The sequence below is a fragment of the Ursus arctos genome, unplaced genomic scaffold, assembly GCF_023065955.2.
Source record: "Ursus arctos isolate Adak ecotype North America unplaced genomic scaffold, UrsArc2.0 scaffold_32, whole genome shotgun sequence".
In the NCBI taxonomy this organism is placed as follows: Eukaryota; Metazoa; Chordata; class Mammalia; order Carnivora; family Ursidae; genus Ursus; species Ursus arctos.
Window position 1 is genome coordinate 15,980,182 of NW_026623008.1, and position 13,207 is coordinate 15,993,388.

Sequence of the window (13,207 nt, forward strand, 5' to 3'; positions counted from 1 at the left end):
CCTGTCTCAAATAAATAAATAAAATCTTTAAAAAAATTTTTTTTCTTAATTATGCTCCCCTGATTTTCTAAATTTTCTGCAATGAATCTGGATTGGTATTATAATGAGAAAGTAATACACAGACGTACAACCATTCTATTAAATTCAATGGAACAGCAGTTATTAATCTTTCCCCTGGTATTTCTTATACGACACTCAGCTGCAAACCTTTATTACAGACACGACACCATTTCTAGAAATTCGCCCAAAGAAAACATCTAACCCTCAACCCCAAGTGGCAGTCCCAATGATCACATCAGTCCCGCTGGGTCCTGGGCTTCATACCCTTGCGTCTCACATGTGCACGCACACGTGTACAGACGATGTGTACACAGATGTGTGTCCTGGGGCTGGGCATGCCGCCAGTGGGTGGCAGAATCGGGGCTGGGTCGTCTCAAACCCAGAGAAGAGAATGATCTCTGACTAGCAGAGTTAGTTCTTAAAGTTGATTTTTATCTATTCCAGGAGAATGGGCTCACCTGGACTCTCTCCCCATCCTTTCCCCATACCCCCCCGCCAAATGCACACTCGCACACCCAAAAGACACACATGCAAATAATACGCTCTTAATGGCAATGCCTGGCTTCTCTTTCTTGGGGAAAAAAGAAAGAAGACAACAGGATTAAAAGATCTCCATGGTGACCTTGTGTCTGCAGAATCCCCACTGGAAGTGCTCCACCAGGGGCTCATACACAAGGTGTGCTCCCAGAGACACTGCATTTGTGTGTGTAACACCCACGTGCACCTATGCTCTTGGTGGTATCTGTGTGTGTCCACATGTATGTGCAATGAGGTACCATGAAAAGAGACGATCATATCCAGCTCTGAAGCCCAGCGTTGCTGTAACCTTGTGAATCTGGGGAAGTTGTGGTCTCTCCAAGCACTGCTCCTCCTGGGAAGGGGGAAGGACGGGCGTGGACAAGATTTAAAAATTGTAAAATGCTATCCACATTGCAGGACTCATTACTGTTGCATATATATGTGCTCATTTTAAAAAATAATGGGAGATCATCGTAGTCCTAGAATCTGCCTCTCCTTTACCTCTGCCTACTACCGTGGGATGCTCTTACAACACTCTCCCTGCTCGGTCCCCTCTCTCCTCTGTGCCTGCTTCATGTTAATTGCAAGCATGTTAATTGCAGCGTTTTCAAATCTCGCCTCCGGAAAGGATCCTAGAAGTTACTCAGTCAAAGAGGCATGAGGGGTTTCTGGTCCAGACAGGGGCCAGCATCAGCAGACCAGGGTGCACACGGGCAGAACCTGCCTGTGGGCATATGGCTTTGGCCACTGACTTCGGACAGCTCAGGGAGGGCACCCGCTCTGGTTGCTGAGCCAGGGCGGAAGCCTCAAGCAAAGGGAATCAACAGACCCAGGAACTCCCACTAGCTTGCCCCAGCAACGGGAGGGGCCAGGCCCAGGGGGCCCTGCTGGTGGAGCCGGCCAGGCTGGGGATTTATGGGCCCCTCTTGGACACGTTAAAGATCACATTAAGTGCAATAAATGTAGATCACGCTTCTAAATAAGCTGAGATTTATTCCCGGATCCTCTCCACAGGGGCCAGCCCCATAAATCCTGCCCAAACCTGTCCCCAGGCCAGGGGATGGGGGAGGGGAGGCAGGGGGGAGGGGCAGTGAGCAGGGTAGCGGTTCCAGGTACCAAAAGGCTGGAGCCGGGAGGAGGTGGGGGCAAAGACGGGGCCCACGCTGCCTGTCCCCCTCTCACCTGCCCTTCTCACACCAGCAGCCCCCCAGCTGCTCCCTTGATCCCCCCCACCCTACCTTCTCCTGGCCCCTGCCCGCGTATGGTCTTGTTACAGACATTAAAACAATAGTGACACTAATGTTGGAAAAAGAAGCTGTAGCTTCTATATGGGAAGCTCAATGCCAGCTAAAATTGCCTTTGTCCACAGTGTGGGAGGGCCCCCCATTAAGAAAAAAGTATTGTAGGAAAATGCAAATTTATAGACCAATAAATTAGGGGATGATTAGTCACATTGCAATCTTTCTTCAAAGGATTCTTTAAAGGCTGAGCTCGTTCATTTAAGCGTCTGTTTATAGCTCAGTCACTTCCAGACTGAGAGGCTGGGAGGCCCCACGGAGAGCAAGGGAAACTGGGAAGAGGCAGAGAAAAAGCGAGAGGTACCCCCTTCCTTAACCAGCCCGGGGATGAACATCCCGGAAGGTCATCAGAGTCATCTAGACTGTGTTGATTCGACAAATGTTTGCCCAGCACCTACAGTACGCCAGGGACAGTCTGGCCACCGGGGAGGTGACCAGACAGGACCCCAGACCCTTGAGGAGTTCACAGGGTGGGGGTGGCGCAGGGAGAGTGACAGTCATCAGATTCACACCAGCTCCCAAGAGACTAGATGCGATTCCCAGGCCCCTGTTTCTGAGCACAACTGTCGCCAAATGTCAGGGACAGTCCGCGTGCATGACAGCGGAAGGAAGGGTGAATAATAAAGGAGGCGAGTTTTTAGAAGGAAAACAAATGTAAATGCCATGGTTTCTCCAGCTTTCCCAAAGAACACATACAAAGTTTGGCCTTCATGGAACTAATCGCCCCAGAGTCCTTTGCTTTGTGACCTGGATCGAGTCCCTCAGTCACTCAGCACCTCGAGCGCCACTGACCACAGGCAGACAGGAAGAGATGAGCTCACGCCCTGGCCACTGGGATCGCTGAGGAATCGCTTCCAAGGGTGAAGAGAGGCGTGCTGGATCCCCGCCACCCACCATTTGAAGCCGCACAGGACAGTTTTCCAAGCCCTTCCTGCCTCCCTGTCTCTGTTCCTGCCGTTCCCTTTGTCATAATGCCCTCTCCCCTCGTCTCTACCTAGCGAACTCCTACTCATCCTGCAAGACCCAACTGTTGCCAAGGACTGACTGCATTATGCTGTGATTTAGCCATTTGTGTGTCTGCTGCCCCCACTGGACTATAAGCTCCTTGAGGGCAATGGCCAAGTTTTATCGGCCCAAATCTTAGGGCCAAGCACTGTGCCTGGCACATAGGTGCTGCTCTGTCAATGTTTGTGGAAGGAAGGGCCCAAATTCATTGGACCTGTGAGTAACCGTGGTCACCAGTCATAGTTACCGAGCGTTGAGTGCTCATCGTGTGGTAAGCACCTCCCCTATAACAACCCTTTGAGGGAGGTTTTATGGTCCTTGTTTTATAAGAGGAAAAAACCTGAGCCTGGAAAGGTTGAGGGTTTGTTTAAATTCAAATAGCTGGTAAATGATAGGGCCCAGGTCTGCTTGGTGACCTATTACCCCCTTACCAGTTTGCCCTCCTAAATTACCTCCTCCCTCTGGTCGGGGATTGCGCTGTGCTCATCTCAGCATGCCCTCCAGGACTGAGAAGAATACGTGCACAGAACTGAATGAGTGAACGAGTCTGAAACTGCCCTCGTTTTGAAGTCAACACCCCGCGGGCTTAATTCCAGGGTTGTGCCAAACCATATGGGAGCACGAAGCAAAAGGGAAAATGTGTACCCCTATATACATAGTTTTAGATAGTTTTTTAAAAGATTTTATGTATTTATTGGAGAGAGAGAGAGAGAGAGCAGAGGGAGGGGCAGGGGGACAAGCAGACTCCGCACTGAGCAGGGAGCCAGACGCTGGGCTCAGTATCAGCACCCTGACCTGAGCCAAAGGCAGATGCTTCACAGACTGAGCCACCTAGACGCCCCTAGATAGTTTTTAATAGTTAATTTTTTTTCTAGAACATTAGAGAATATTAAAAGATGGAAAGGGGGCTATCAACAATCACAACATTATTTTAGGTTTAGATATTTTATTTATACTCAAGCCAGAATTTATGGTAATACTGCTTTCCTGCCTTGAATGGAAACAAACTCATCAATACACGTCAAAATTCAAAATCTACTTCTTTGCCGATTTTGTTTTCTATTGAGAGCTGTATGTTACGACATTTAAGAGAAAACTTTGAAAGCATGTTTGATGAGTATAAAACTCTACCAAGGAGCACCTGGGTGGCTGAGTCGGTGAAGCGTCTGCCTTCCACTCAAGTCATGATCCTGGGGTTGTGGGATTGAGCCCCGCATTGGGGCCAGCCCAGCGTCTGGCTTCCTCTGCCTCTGTCCCTCTCCCCCCTGTTCTGCTGCAGTTGGCGTGCTCTCTCTCTCTCTCAGATGAATAAATAAAAAAATCTTTAAAAAATCTCTATCAAAAGATCTGAATATAATTCTCAAATATTTAAAACTTAAAATAACACTGTGAGTTTTAATACATCTGCTTTTCAGCTTTTTAATATGCTTTTGTTGTGATTTAGCCATTTGTGTGTTGCTGCCCCCACTGGACTATAAGCTCCTTGGGGGCAGGGGTTAGGTTTTGTTGGCCCGATTCTTAGAGCCAAGCACTGTGCCTGGTACACAGAAGCTGCGCCGTAATTGCTTAACATTCGGGAACAGATGTTTTTACAAAAGATATAAAATCCTGTAAATAGAGGCATGCATTTTTTTTTTCTCAGAGTCATGGCAATGTGCTTTTCTTTAAAATTGTCAATTTGTGTTCATCGTGAATTTTTTTATGTTCATTTTGACTTTTTTAAAGCATTGCGTTAAATGCTTTTTATCTTGATGACTGACTTTTCTGGGTGCCCCCTTATACTTGGTGCCTGAGGCAAGAGCCTCACTGACCCCACCCAGTCCTGGCCTTGCTAAATTTCAAATGAGGAAGTGGGAGGAGGGAAGTGTCTGTTCCTACCCTGCTGGTAGAGATGGACACTGATAGAACTTCTCCGCAGGGCAAACTGTGGTAAGCATCACAAAACATTAAAATGTCCTCTGGCCTCCCAAAATTCCACCTCCGAGATTTATCTAAAGAAGTCACGGGATAGGGACAAAGGCTTTTTGTACAAGGATGTTCATCTCCGTGTTATTTATAACAGCATAATGCTGGGAAGAGCCCGATTGCCTAACGATAGGAAATTCATTTTAAAAAATTCTGTCTATCCATGTGATAAAATACAATGCAGCTGTTTTGAATTATGTTTTTTCAAAATAACATTTTCTAAGGGTATTTAATGACATGGGAAAATATTCAAGATGCCTTTTGTAGAAATGCATGATGAGAACTATATATCCCATGCCATTTCATTTTTGAAAAACATATTTGTTTTGAAAAAAAAGCTCAATACATAAAAATGTTAGCAGTGGCTGGCCTTGGATGATGGAATTATGAGTGAATTTTTTTCCTTCCTTCTACTTTTTGGGTACATGTCTTCTTTCCACTGTTTTTAATATTTCCAGGGAGTTTGTATTTGTTTTATAATCAGGAATTTAAAATAATATTTTTCTTTTTTTATTGACATATGGTTGACGAGTAAAAAAATATTTTTTAGTTAATTATCCGATGAGTCTATACTTCAGACAGGCCTAGGAGGACAGCGAACTGGCCTGCTTTGTTCCCTGTTACAGTCCCAGTGCTCACAGGAGGGCCTAGCACATAGTAGGTGCTCAACAAACATTTGCTGAGTAGCTGTTTACGGATAAGTGGTTCAAACACTCCTTTTATCCATCAGGACTTTGGGTTGAAATGACAGAAACAACAGTTTAAGGGAAAAAAGGGAATGTGTTGACTCACAAGGGAAGCTCCAGCTTTGAAGGACTAATTTTGGGGTTCAGGGACATGTGCATGGGTCTATCACCCCCTCTTGGCTCCTTTGGTTGCAGCAGGGAAGACGAAGGCTGACAGCTCGGGGATCACCTCGTCCAAGCTCCGCTTGAACGCCATGGGATGAGGGAGAGGTAAATCCCAAAAGCAGAGATTGTGGGGACAGGCCCCTATAATCTACTCACCCCGCTTGGGCCCTGTGTAATGCAAAACTGTGCAGTCACATCCAGCATCTTTGTTCACATTTTATTTTTTTAAATTATTTTTGTTTTCTTGTGGTTGACCAGCATCCTTCTTTTAAAACAAGTCTTTTTTGTACACCCTATATTCAGAGAGTAGGATTGACAAAGCTAGTGGCATTTAAAGTTTTAGTAATTCAAGGGGGTTTACAGTTGAAAGTCAGGTGGTCAGAAGGTAATTAGACAGCAACGTGTGCTGGACAAAGAGCGTCCTCGGAGGTTTCTGTTTTCTGCTGACATGACATGACCACCCTCCCCCTCATACATGCACCCCAGGCTGTTGGCCAGAGCCACCTGACATTAACATTTACCATTCCCGCCGCTTCCAAGGACATAGACAGGAGGCACCAGCTATCCAGATGACAGCCCGAAGATGTCTGACGCTAGCCACTGAGGTCCTGAGGCTATCGGGATTTTGTAGCCGGGGAGTTGGGTATGTGGGTGGCACGCTGAGGCTGCCACTGCCAGAGTGGTGATAATTCTGCGGCTAGAGCTCAGCTTACATCAGGGAAAAACAGTTCGCTGCCCCAGGCGCTCTCTTGGGTGACTTCATATACATAACCCTTATAATCAGGCAAAAATGAAGCGGGTAAGGCAGCAATCATAATGATCCCATTTTACAGACGAGCAGACTGAGGCTCAGAATAGCTCACACAGCTGCCAAACGGCAGAGCCAGACTCCTCATCCGGCCATTCTGATATCCAAACCCTGAAATCTTTCCACTCCCCAAGTCTTCCCCATGGGACACGAGAGCCACTAAATGGTATGCCAAAAAGAACTTTTTGGGCAAAGTGTTTTGGGAAGTGCTGCAAACTGTTTCTTCCTCTTGGAAAGTTACAATATTTATTCGCATATTGAAGACTTGGAGAAGTTGTGCCTGAGAGAAACGGGGCTGGTTTGGTTTCATCTAGTTTTTGCGTGAATTTGACCCCGTAACCCCTTCTGTCCACGGTAACTGTATCTTGTGGCATATCCCAGGGGAATCGTGGATTATGCTCCCAACTACTGCGTCCATTCATTCGCACATCAGCTTTACAGTGTTCACACCGGAGCTTGATGACCCGCTGGGGCGTAGCTTAGCTAATTGTGTACTTCCGCCGGTGTAAATATCAAAGCCGCCGACGCTCAGAGGGGATTCGAAATGATCTCGCTTCTCACTCACTCACTTTGGGCAGTTTCTCCAGTGAAAGAGAGAGGCGTGGAGTTACGCTGTCAGCTCTGGAAACCGTCTGTGACTCATAGCCTCTGTGTGCCTTAGCAAGGAAAATTACTGACATCATGACCTGTGTGAAGACAATTCCAGTACATATGGATTGTGATTTCCATGGTCGTTTCTGTCTTCTTTTTGATTTGAACCAAGGATAACTTTGCGGGAAAAGGTGCCAGGGACATTTCTTGTTAGAGCTGGCCTGGGTTTCCATTCTAGGTGATTCTTGCGGAAATTTCCTCATACTGGGCCTACCACCTTGTCAATCATGGTATCCAGCCCTTTGGACATGGTCAATGGCCTAAGGGGTGGGTGGTTGACCCAAACACAGCCGATCAGATTCCTACCACGAGATCAGGTGTGTGGATTCAGGAGAAAACAACCTGTTGGGTTATAAGCTATGTGGACATAGGCTTGGCAAGGGCTGTCTTTCCCACCCTGTGGAGAAAAATTTCTCTGAGATTTAAGCCAACACATGGAAGGGAGCAGAGCTGAAAACCAGAGAGAGATAAAGACAGGACAGCTAGAGTCTTGGTAACATTGCCTGAGTCCCTGGATCCAGCCATGCCTGACACCGTCCCACCCCCATTATTCTCAATTATGTGAACCAATGCATTCTCCCTTCTGCTTCAGCTCATTAGAGCTGTGTTTTTAGCCATTAGCAACTAAGAAAAGATTGATGTGTTCAGAAATCGGGACCCCCAAGAGTAGTATTATAAATGTGGAATTAGCTGAGTTGAGGTGGGGTGTGGGTAGGAATGAAGGAAGCGAGGAGGAGAAGGGTGGTAAGAAATTAGGTCAACAAGGTAGGGAGAGGTCAGATCACTCTCAACCTTGCAGACCCAGCTCAGGGTTTTGGGTGCTCTTACGAGTAAATGAGCAGCTTCTGGAAGTAAGAGAGTGACCTCATGGGATCGATGTTTTTAAAAGTTTATTCTGGTGGTTGGATGCAGAATGGGTGGTGCAGGCCAGTGTGGAAAGCAGGCAACCAGCTGGGAAGCAGGCTCCAGGGCTCATGGAGGCACAGGCCGCGGAGGCGTGACCAAGACGAAGGAAAGGCAAGTGGGGACAACTGGTCGTATCGGGATCCCTGGGGAGACGGAGCTGAGCACGTCTGTGCACGGACTGGATGTGGGATGTGATGGATGGAGGAGCCAAGGTCGACCCGTGCGGTTGACGGTAGGTGCCCCACCTGGATCTCTGGTGCTGCTGGGGCCTCTGTCCCCCAGCTCCTCGGAGCGGCAGCTGCCCCCTTCTGTGGGGAATGGCCCTAAGCCAAAGGGACCCGACTCACCAGGAGTGCACACACCCACCTGCCAAGCACTGGCTGACAGGAGGCTACGGGAAGGCAGCCTGCTTGACACTTCAAGGCAGGATGACTCTATTTGTCATTCACTCTCCAGAGCTCCCGTGGGACCCAGCCGAAGCTGGTTTCCGGTTGAGAGCACAGCCTTGCTCCCCTCTCTCCCTTCCTCTTGAGAGCTCTTCCCCAATAAACCACGGCCCAAGGACTCCCCACGTAAGTAAGCTCTGCTTCCAGGGAACCCAACGGACAACAACATCTATGCTTTTACCCCGAGCCGTTGGGTAGATGGTGATGCCATGTGAGATGGGGAAGATGTTTGTCTAGAAAATAAGAGCTATACTTTTGGACATGTTAAGTTTGAGATGCTTGCTGGGAGGTGTCAAGAAGCTATTTGGAATGAGAAAGGGAGAAGGCTGCGTGGAGTGTAAGTCCTGACCCTGTGGTATCATTGGAAGGATGGTATAAGGCAGAGAGTGGCTGAGTGGGGGTGGGGAGCTGGGATAGCGTAGGAGTTTAGGTGGATAATGGAACAGAGCAAGTGATTGGTGAACATGGAAGAAAATTCTGCCCTTGGCGCAAACTGATCTCTACCTTGGACAATTCTGTTTCTGTCTCTAAGCCTTGGGTTCTTTACTGTGAAAACTAGAGGGATTCTTCTGGCTCTGACATCTCCTCCCAGCCCCACTCTCTCCTTTAGGACCCTTTCCCCCAGTCCTGACCTGGTTCCCAAACAGTCTAGCTTGGGCTTTCTTCTGACCGCCCTGGTTAGCGCAGTTACACACTAATTCATACTAAAGTGTTAATGACTACTAGAAGGTGGGTTTATATTTAAATCTGCCCCTGGAATGTGTTCAATAACACTTTATTGTGTATCAATCAGTGGCTTAAGACTTAGGCCACATGCTGTGATGGAAGATTCAAAGAGAAGGACAATAATGCTCCTCTCCTCAATCCGAAACCAAACAAGAGAGACCTCATCCAGCCTCCAGTATAAGCCAGGGGCTTCCTAGATATTCTCTTTCGTCCTGCATATTATAAGACGGGTGTTTTTTCTGCCTCTTTGAGAATGAAGTAAGGGAGTGGGGGAGTGAGATTAAAACCCAGGATTATCCAGGTCCACAGCCTAAGGGCTTTCCTCTGTGCCACGTGACCCCCTATTCAGTCTTTGTGCTCCTCCACACCCCTCACAGGTGGTATGGCCTGCCTCTGGGCAAGCCCATTCTGTGATGGAAAGCTCACCAGGACTGTAGGCTGATTCAGTAATTCTGAAGTGGACCCAGGAATCTGTATTTTCAAGATGAATCTACAGACGGCCAGGTTTGGAAACCACTGGAAATGTGTGCTTTCTTTCTGCTGGATCCTGAGTTAATCGTGCAGTGAGAAGTTCGTTTGGAGTTCAGCAGTCCTGGGAGGGAACCTGTTTTCTCTTGGGCACTAGCTGGGTGGCCTTGGGTATGTCACTTCCCCTCTCTGAGTCGGTTTTCTCACCTGAAAAATACAGACAAGAACACCTGCCCATGTGAATGAGGGGAAAATTAAATGAGAATTCTGTGCAACGCCTGGAATAAGCTGACACTCAGCCAGTTATCGTCACCAATGCTACTGTCACTGCACATAGATGGTCGTCGGGTCCTGAGAACACAGGCCCCTCCCGCTTCTCACATCCAAGGTAGTCCCTCCATGGGGTTCAGGACATTCATATCCTCAGCCCCAGCTTCCAGCGTCAGCAGTGACCTCCCCACCCCTCTTGCCAATGCCTCCTGAACACTCACTTCTTCCACAGGGCCTCCCAGCGCTGACCTCAGCCCGGGCCCTATCAGCTGAACTGGGCAGCATCTCTCCCACTATCTCAGCTCCCCACACCCAGCAGGGCCTGGGTGGGGCCGGGCAGGAGGCCGGGCCCTCGTCTGCCGGCCAGGCCGCCCGAGTTGTCGCTCATTCGGGCACAGGGCAAGGAGTGCACGGGGTGTGCTGGCCCTGGGGTGCCTTGAGTCGGTCACGGTGGCTCTGTGCACGGGGACTTCCACCCTCCACTCACAGGACTGTGGAGAGGAATCAGTGGAGCGGTGGGCGGAAAGCACCCAGCCAATGGCAGGCGTCACTGCCAGTTCCTTCCAGAAGCCTGGTGTCTCCTAGATGAGGTCAATAGAAAGAGCCTTTCCAATGTGACTCAAGGTGGGAAGAAGACAGATGCTTAGCATGGCGCAGTAGTGGAGGTATGAGGGCGGGAGGCTAATTTTCCCAGGGCAAAGGATCCTACTACGCATCTATTTTGAATACTCCTGTTGACCTTCAGCCCGCCATGGCGGTTTCCCTTGACACACACTCAGGATCCGTATCCGTGGGGAAGTGTGGAGAGGGTAAATAAGGGGAGGGGCTGGGGTGGGGGAAGTGTCAGGAAGGGAAGGGGCTAAAATGACCAAGGGGAGAGAAGTCAGGGAGGAGACAGCCCAGGAGGGTCGTTCTGCAGGACTTGGTACTGTTATTCTGATCAGAGCCTGGGGACAAGGAGCCCCGTGAAGAAGCGGCTCTCAAACTTCCACTCCTGGGGGGACTCAGTCCACCTGGACCCATGCATGCTCAAGCTGGTGACAGAAAGGTCATTCTATAACCGTCCCTCTCGCTCTGCCTGCTCTAAGAATGGAATGCTAATAACAGTTGCTAACCCATGGTGCTGAACTACTCGTCAGGCATGGTTCCAGAACAAGGCGTAAGAACTCATTTGCCCCTCACAACAGCCCCAGAAGTGGGTTATGTTATTATCTCCATCTTAGAGGTGAGGAAACTAAGGCACAGAGAGGTTAAGTAACTTGCCCGGGGTCACACAGCTACTAAATAGTGTAGCTGGGATAGGGATAGTCTCTCACAGTAGTGCCAGGGTTGCAACTTCCCCTCTCCCTCCTTCTCAGCACTGGAATGTTCCCTATCATACCTGGCACTTCAGGCTCTCTCTGCAGCCTGGAACACGCCTTCTCCACCTCCACTTAGTCTTCCTTCGGTGATCCAAGCAAGCAGTTGTGTTTTCACAACTGGAAACTTCTTAAATGTCCTGCACTAAGGGGTTTATTAAACAAACGGGGACAAATCTCTAGGTTAGGAGAGTATGCAGCCATTACCGACGCTCCTGGAGAGCCCTACGTTCCTAGGGTATGCCAGGCATGGTGCTGGGTGCCCGACTTGTATACATCACCCTGCTGAATCCTCCCAACCACCCTGCGACGGAGGCCCCACTTTGCTTTCCATGTACAGATCCAGAAAGTGAGGCTCGGAGGAAACCACCTGACACAGTGCAGGCCAGGTTTGGGCCTGAGTCTTCGCTGCTCGTGCCCGGAACCCCTAAGCTGCGCCCACGGCATGGAAAGTGTTCATGAACATTGTATTGCACGAACATCACAGCAAGTTGCCAAGTCGTATAGATGGTGTGGTCCGCAAAAATACACCTCAATGTGCACAGGAAAATAATTACCAACATTCCGTCTCTGCTTATTCCTGGCTGGGAGGTGAGTTTGGAATCCATGTTTGCTCACTTCCTACTGTTTGCCTGTTTTTCTTTATTTTGGGCAGCGAGCCCGCACCGCCTGTGTAAGATGGTTCTCAGCTCCCCACTTCGCCGCACACTTCCAACAGTCTCCTCATCTGGGCAACGTTTCCTGCCCTCTCTGCGCACTCGGGTAGCTCTGCCCCTGGGTCCCCCGCCTGCCTGTGGGTCCGGCAGAGCCTGTGTTCTCCCTTCCGTCACTTCGGGGGCTTACTCCCCTGGCTTTGGACTCAGGCCTCCAGCAAAGGCACCCCCGCCCCAGACCTGCCTTGCCCATCTTTCTCTGCAGCCCCCTACGCGTGTGTCGGCGAGGCACCTCGCAGGGTGACTGCCCGGCTACAGGAGGACAGAACAGGGGGCTCCCAGGCCAGCACCACGCAGGAATCCCCCTTCTGTCCTGATGGCTGCCCAAGCAGCATTCCCAGAGTGGGCAACACCCCACCTGGGTGAAAATCTCTGCCCCTGAAGGACCATCTGATATCCACGTGCTCTATGGGAACCCCTCCCACCACCCCAGGCAGCCCGGAGGCAACGGCTGAGCCCAGAGCTGTGCCTGCCGTCAGCATTCCTGCTCTGCGTACGACTCACCAATGCACGCCTCCACCGAGACGCGGGCGAACCCTCCAACAGAAGCATGCGCCCGTGGAGACACGTGCACCCGCTCGGACGTGCACACGCAGAGAGACGTGTGTGCACACGGAAGAAATGCATACACTTCTAGGAACCCAGAGATGCGTGCATGCACACACACTTACAGGTACACAAAGATGTGTGTGTGCACGACACAGTGTACGCGCACAGATATGCGCGCCATGGAGAAGTGCACGCGCAGAGACATGGGCACGCCCGCAAACGCACCCCTCCGGAGAAGTGTGGGCACATGCTCGTCGGAAGCTGTGTGGCCGAGAGGACCTGGGGACCCACACGCCTGGCTTCTCACCCCGATGCTTCTGCTTCTTTGTAGGGTGAGCTTAAGCAAAATACTTCCCACGCTGAGACCTGGGTTCCAGAATTTTCGCCAGCAGTCGGTGCAGTGAACTTCATGCATAAGCATCTGTGAATCAAAGGGCGGGGTAACCGGAGCATTCTAGATCTGGAAGTTTCCTCCAAACTTCCTCTGGATGTTTCCTTGTCCAACCCCCTCACTATGAAAAGGGAGGGGACAGGGGAAGTGACCTTTACAAGGTGCCCCGGAGAGTCCGTGCGGGTCAGAACCAGAATTCAGGTCTCCTGCCCGACCCAGGCAG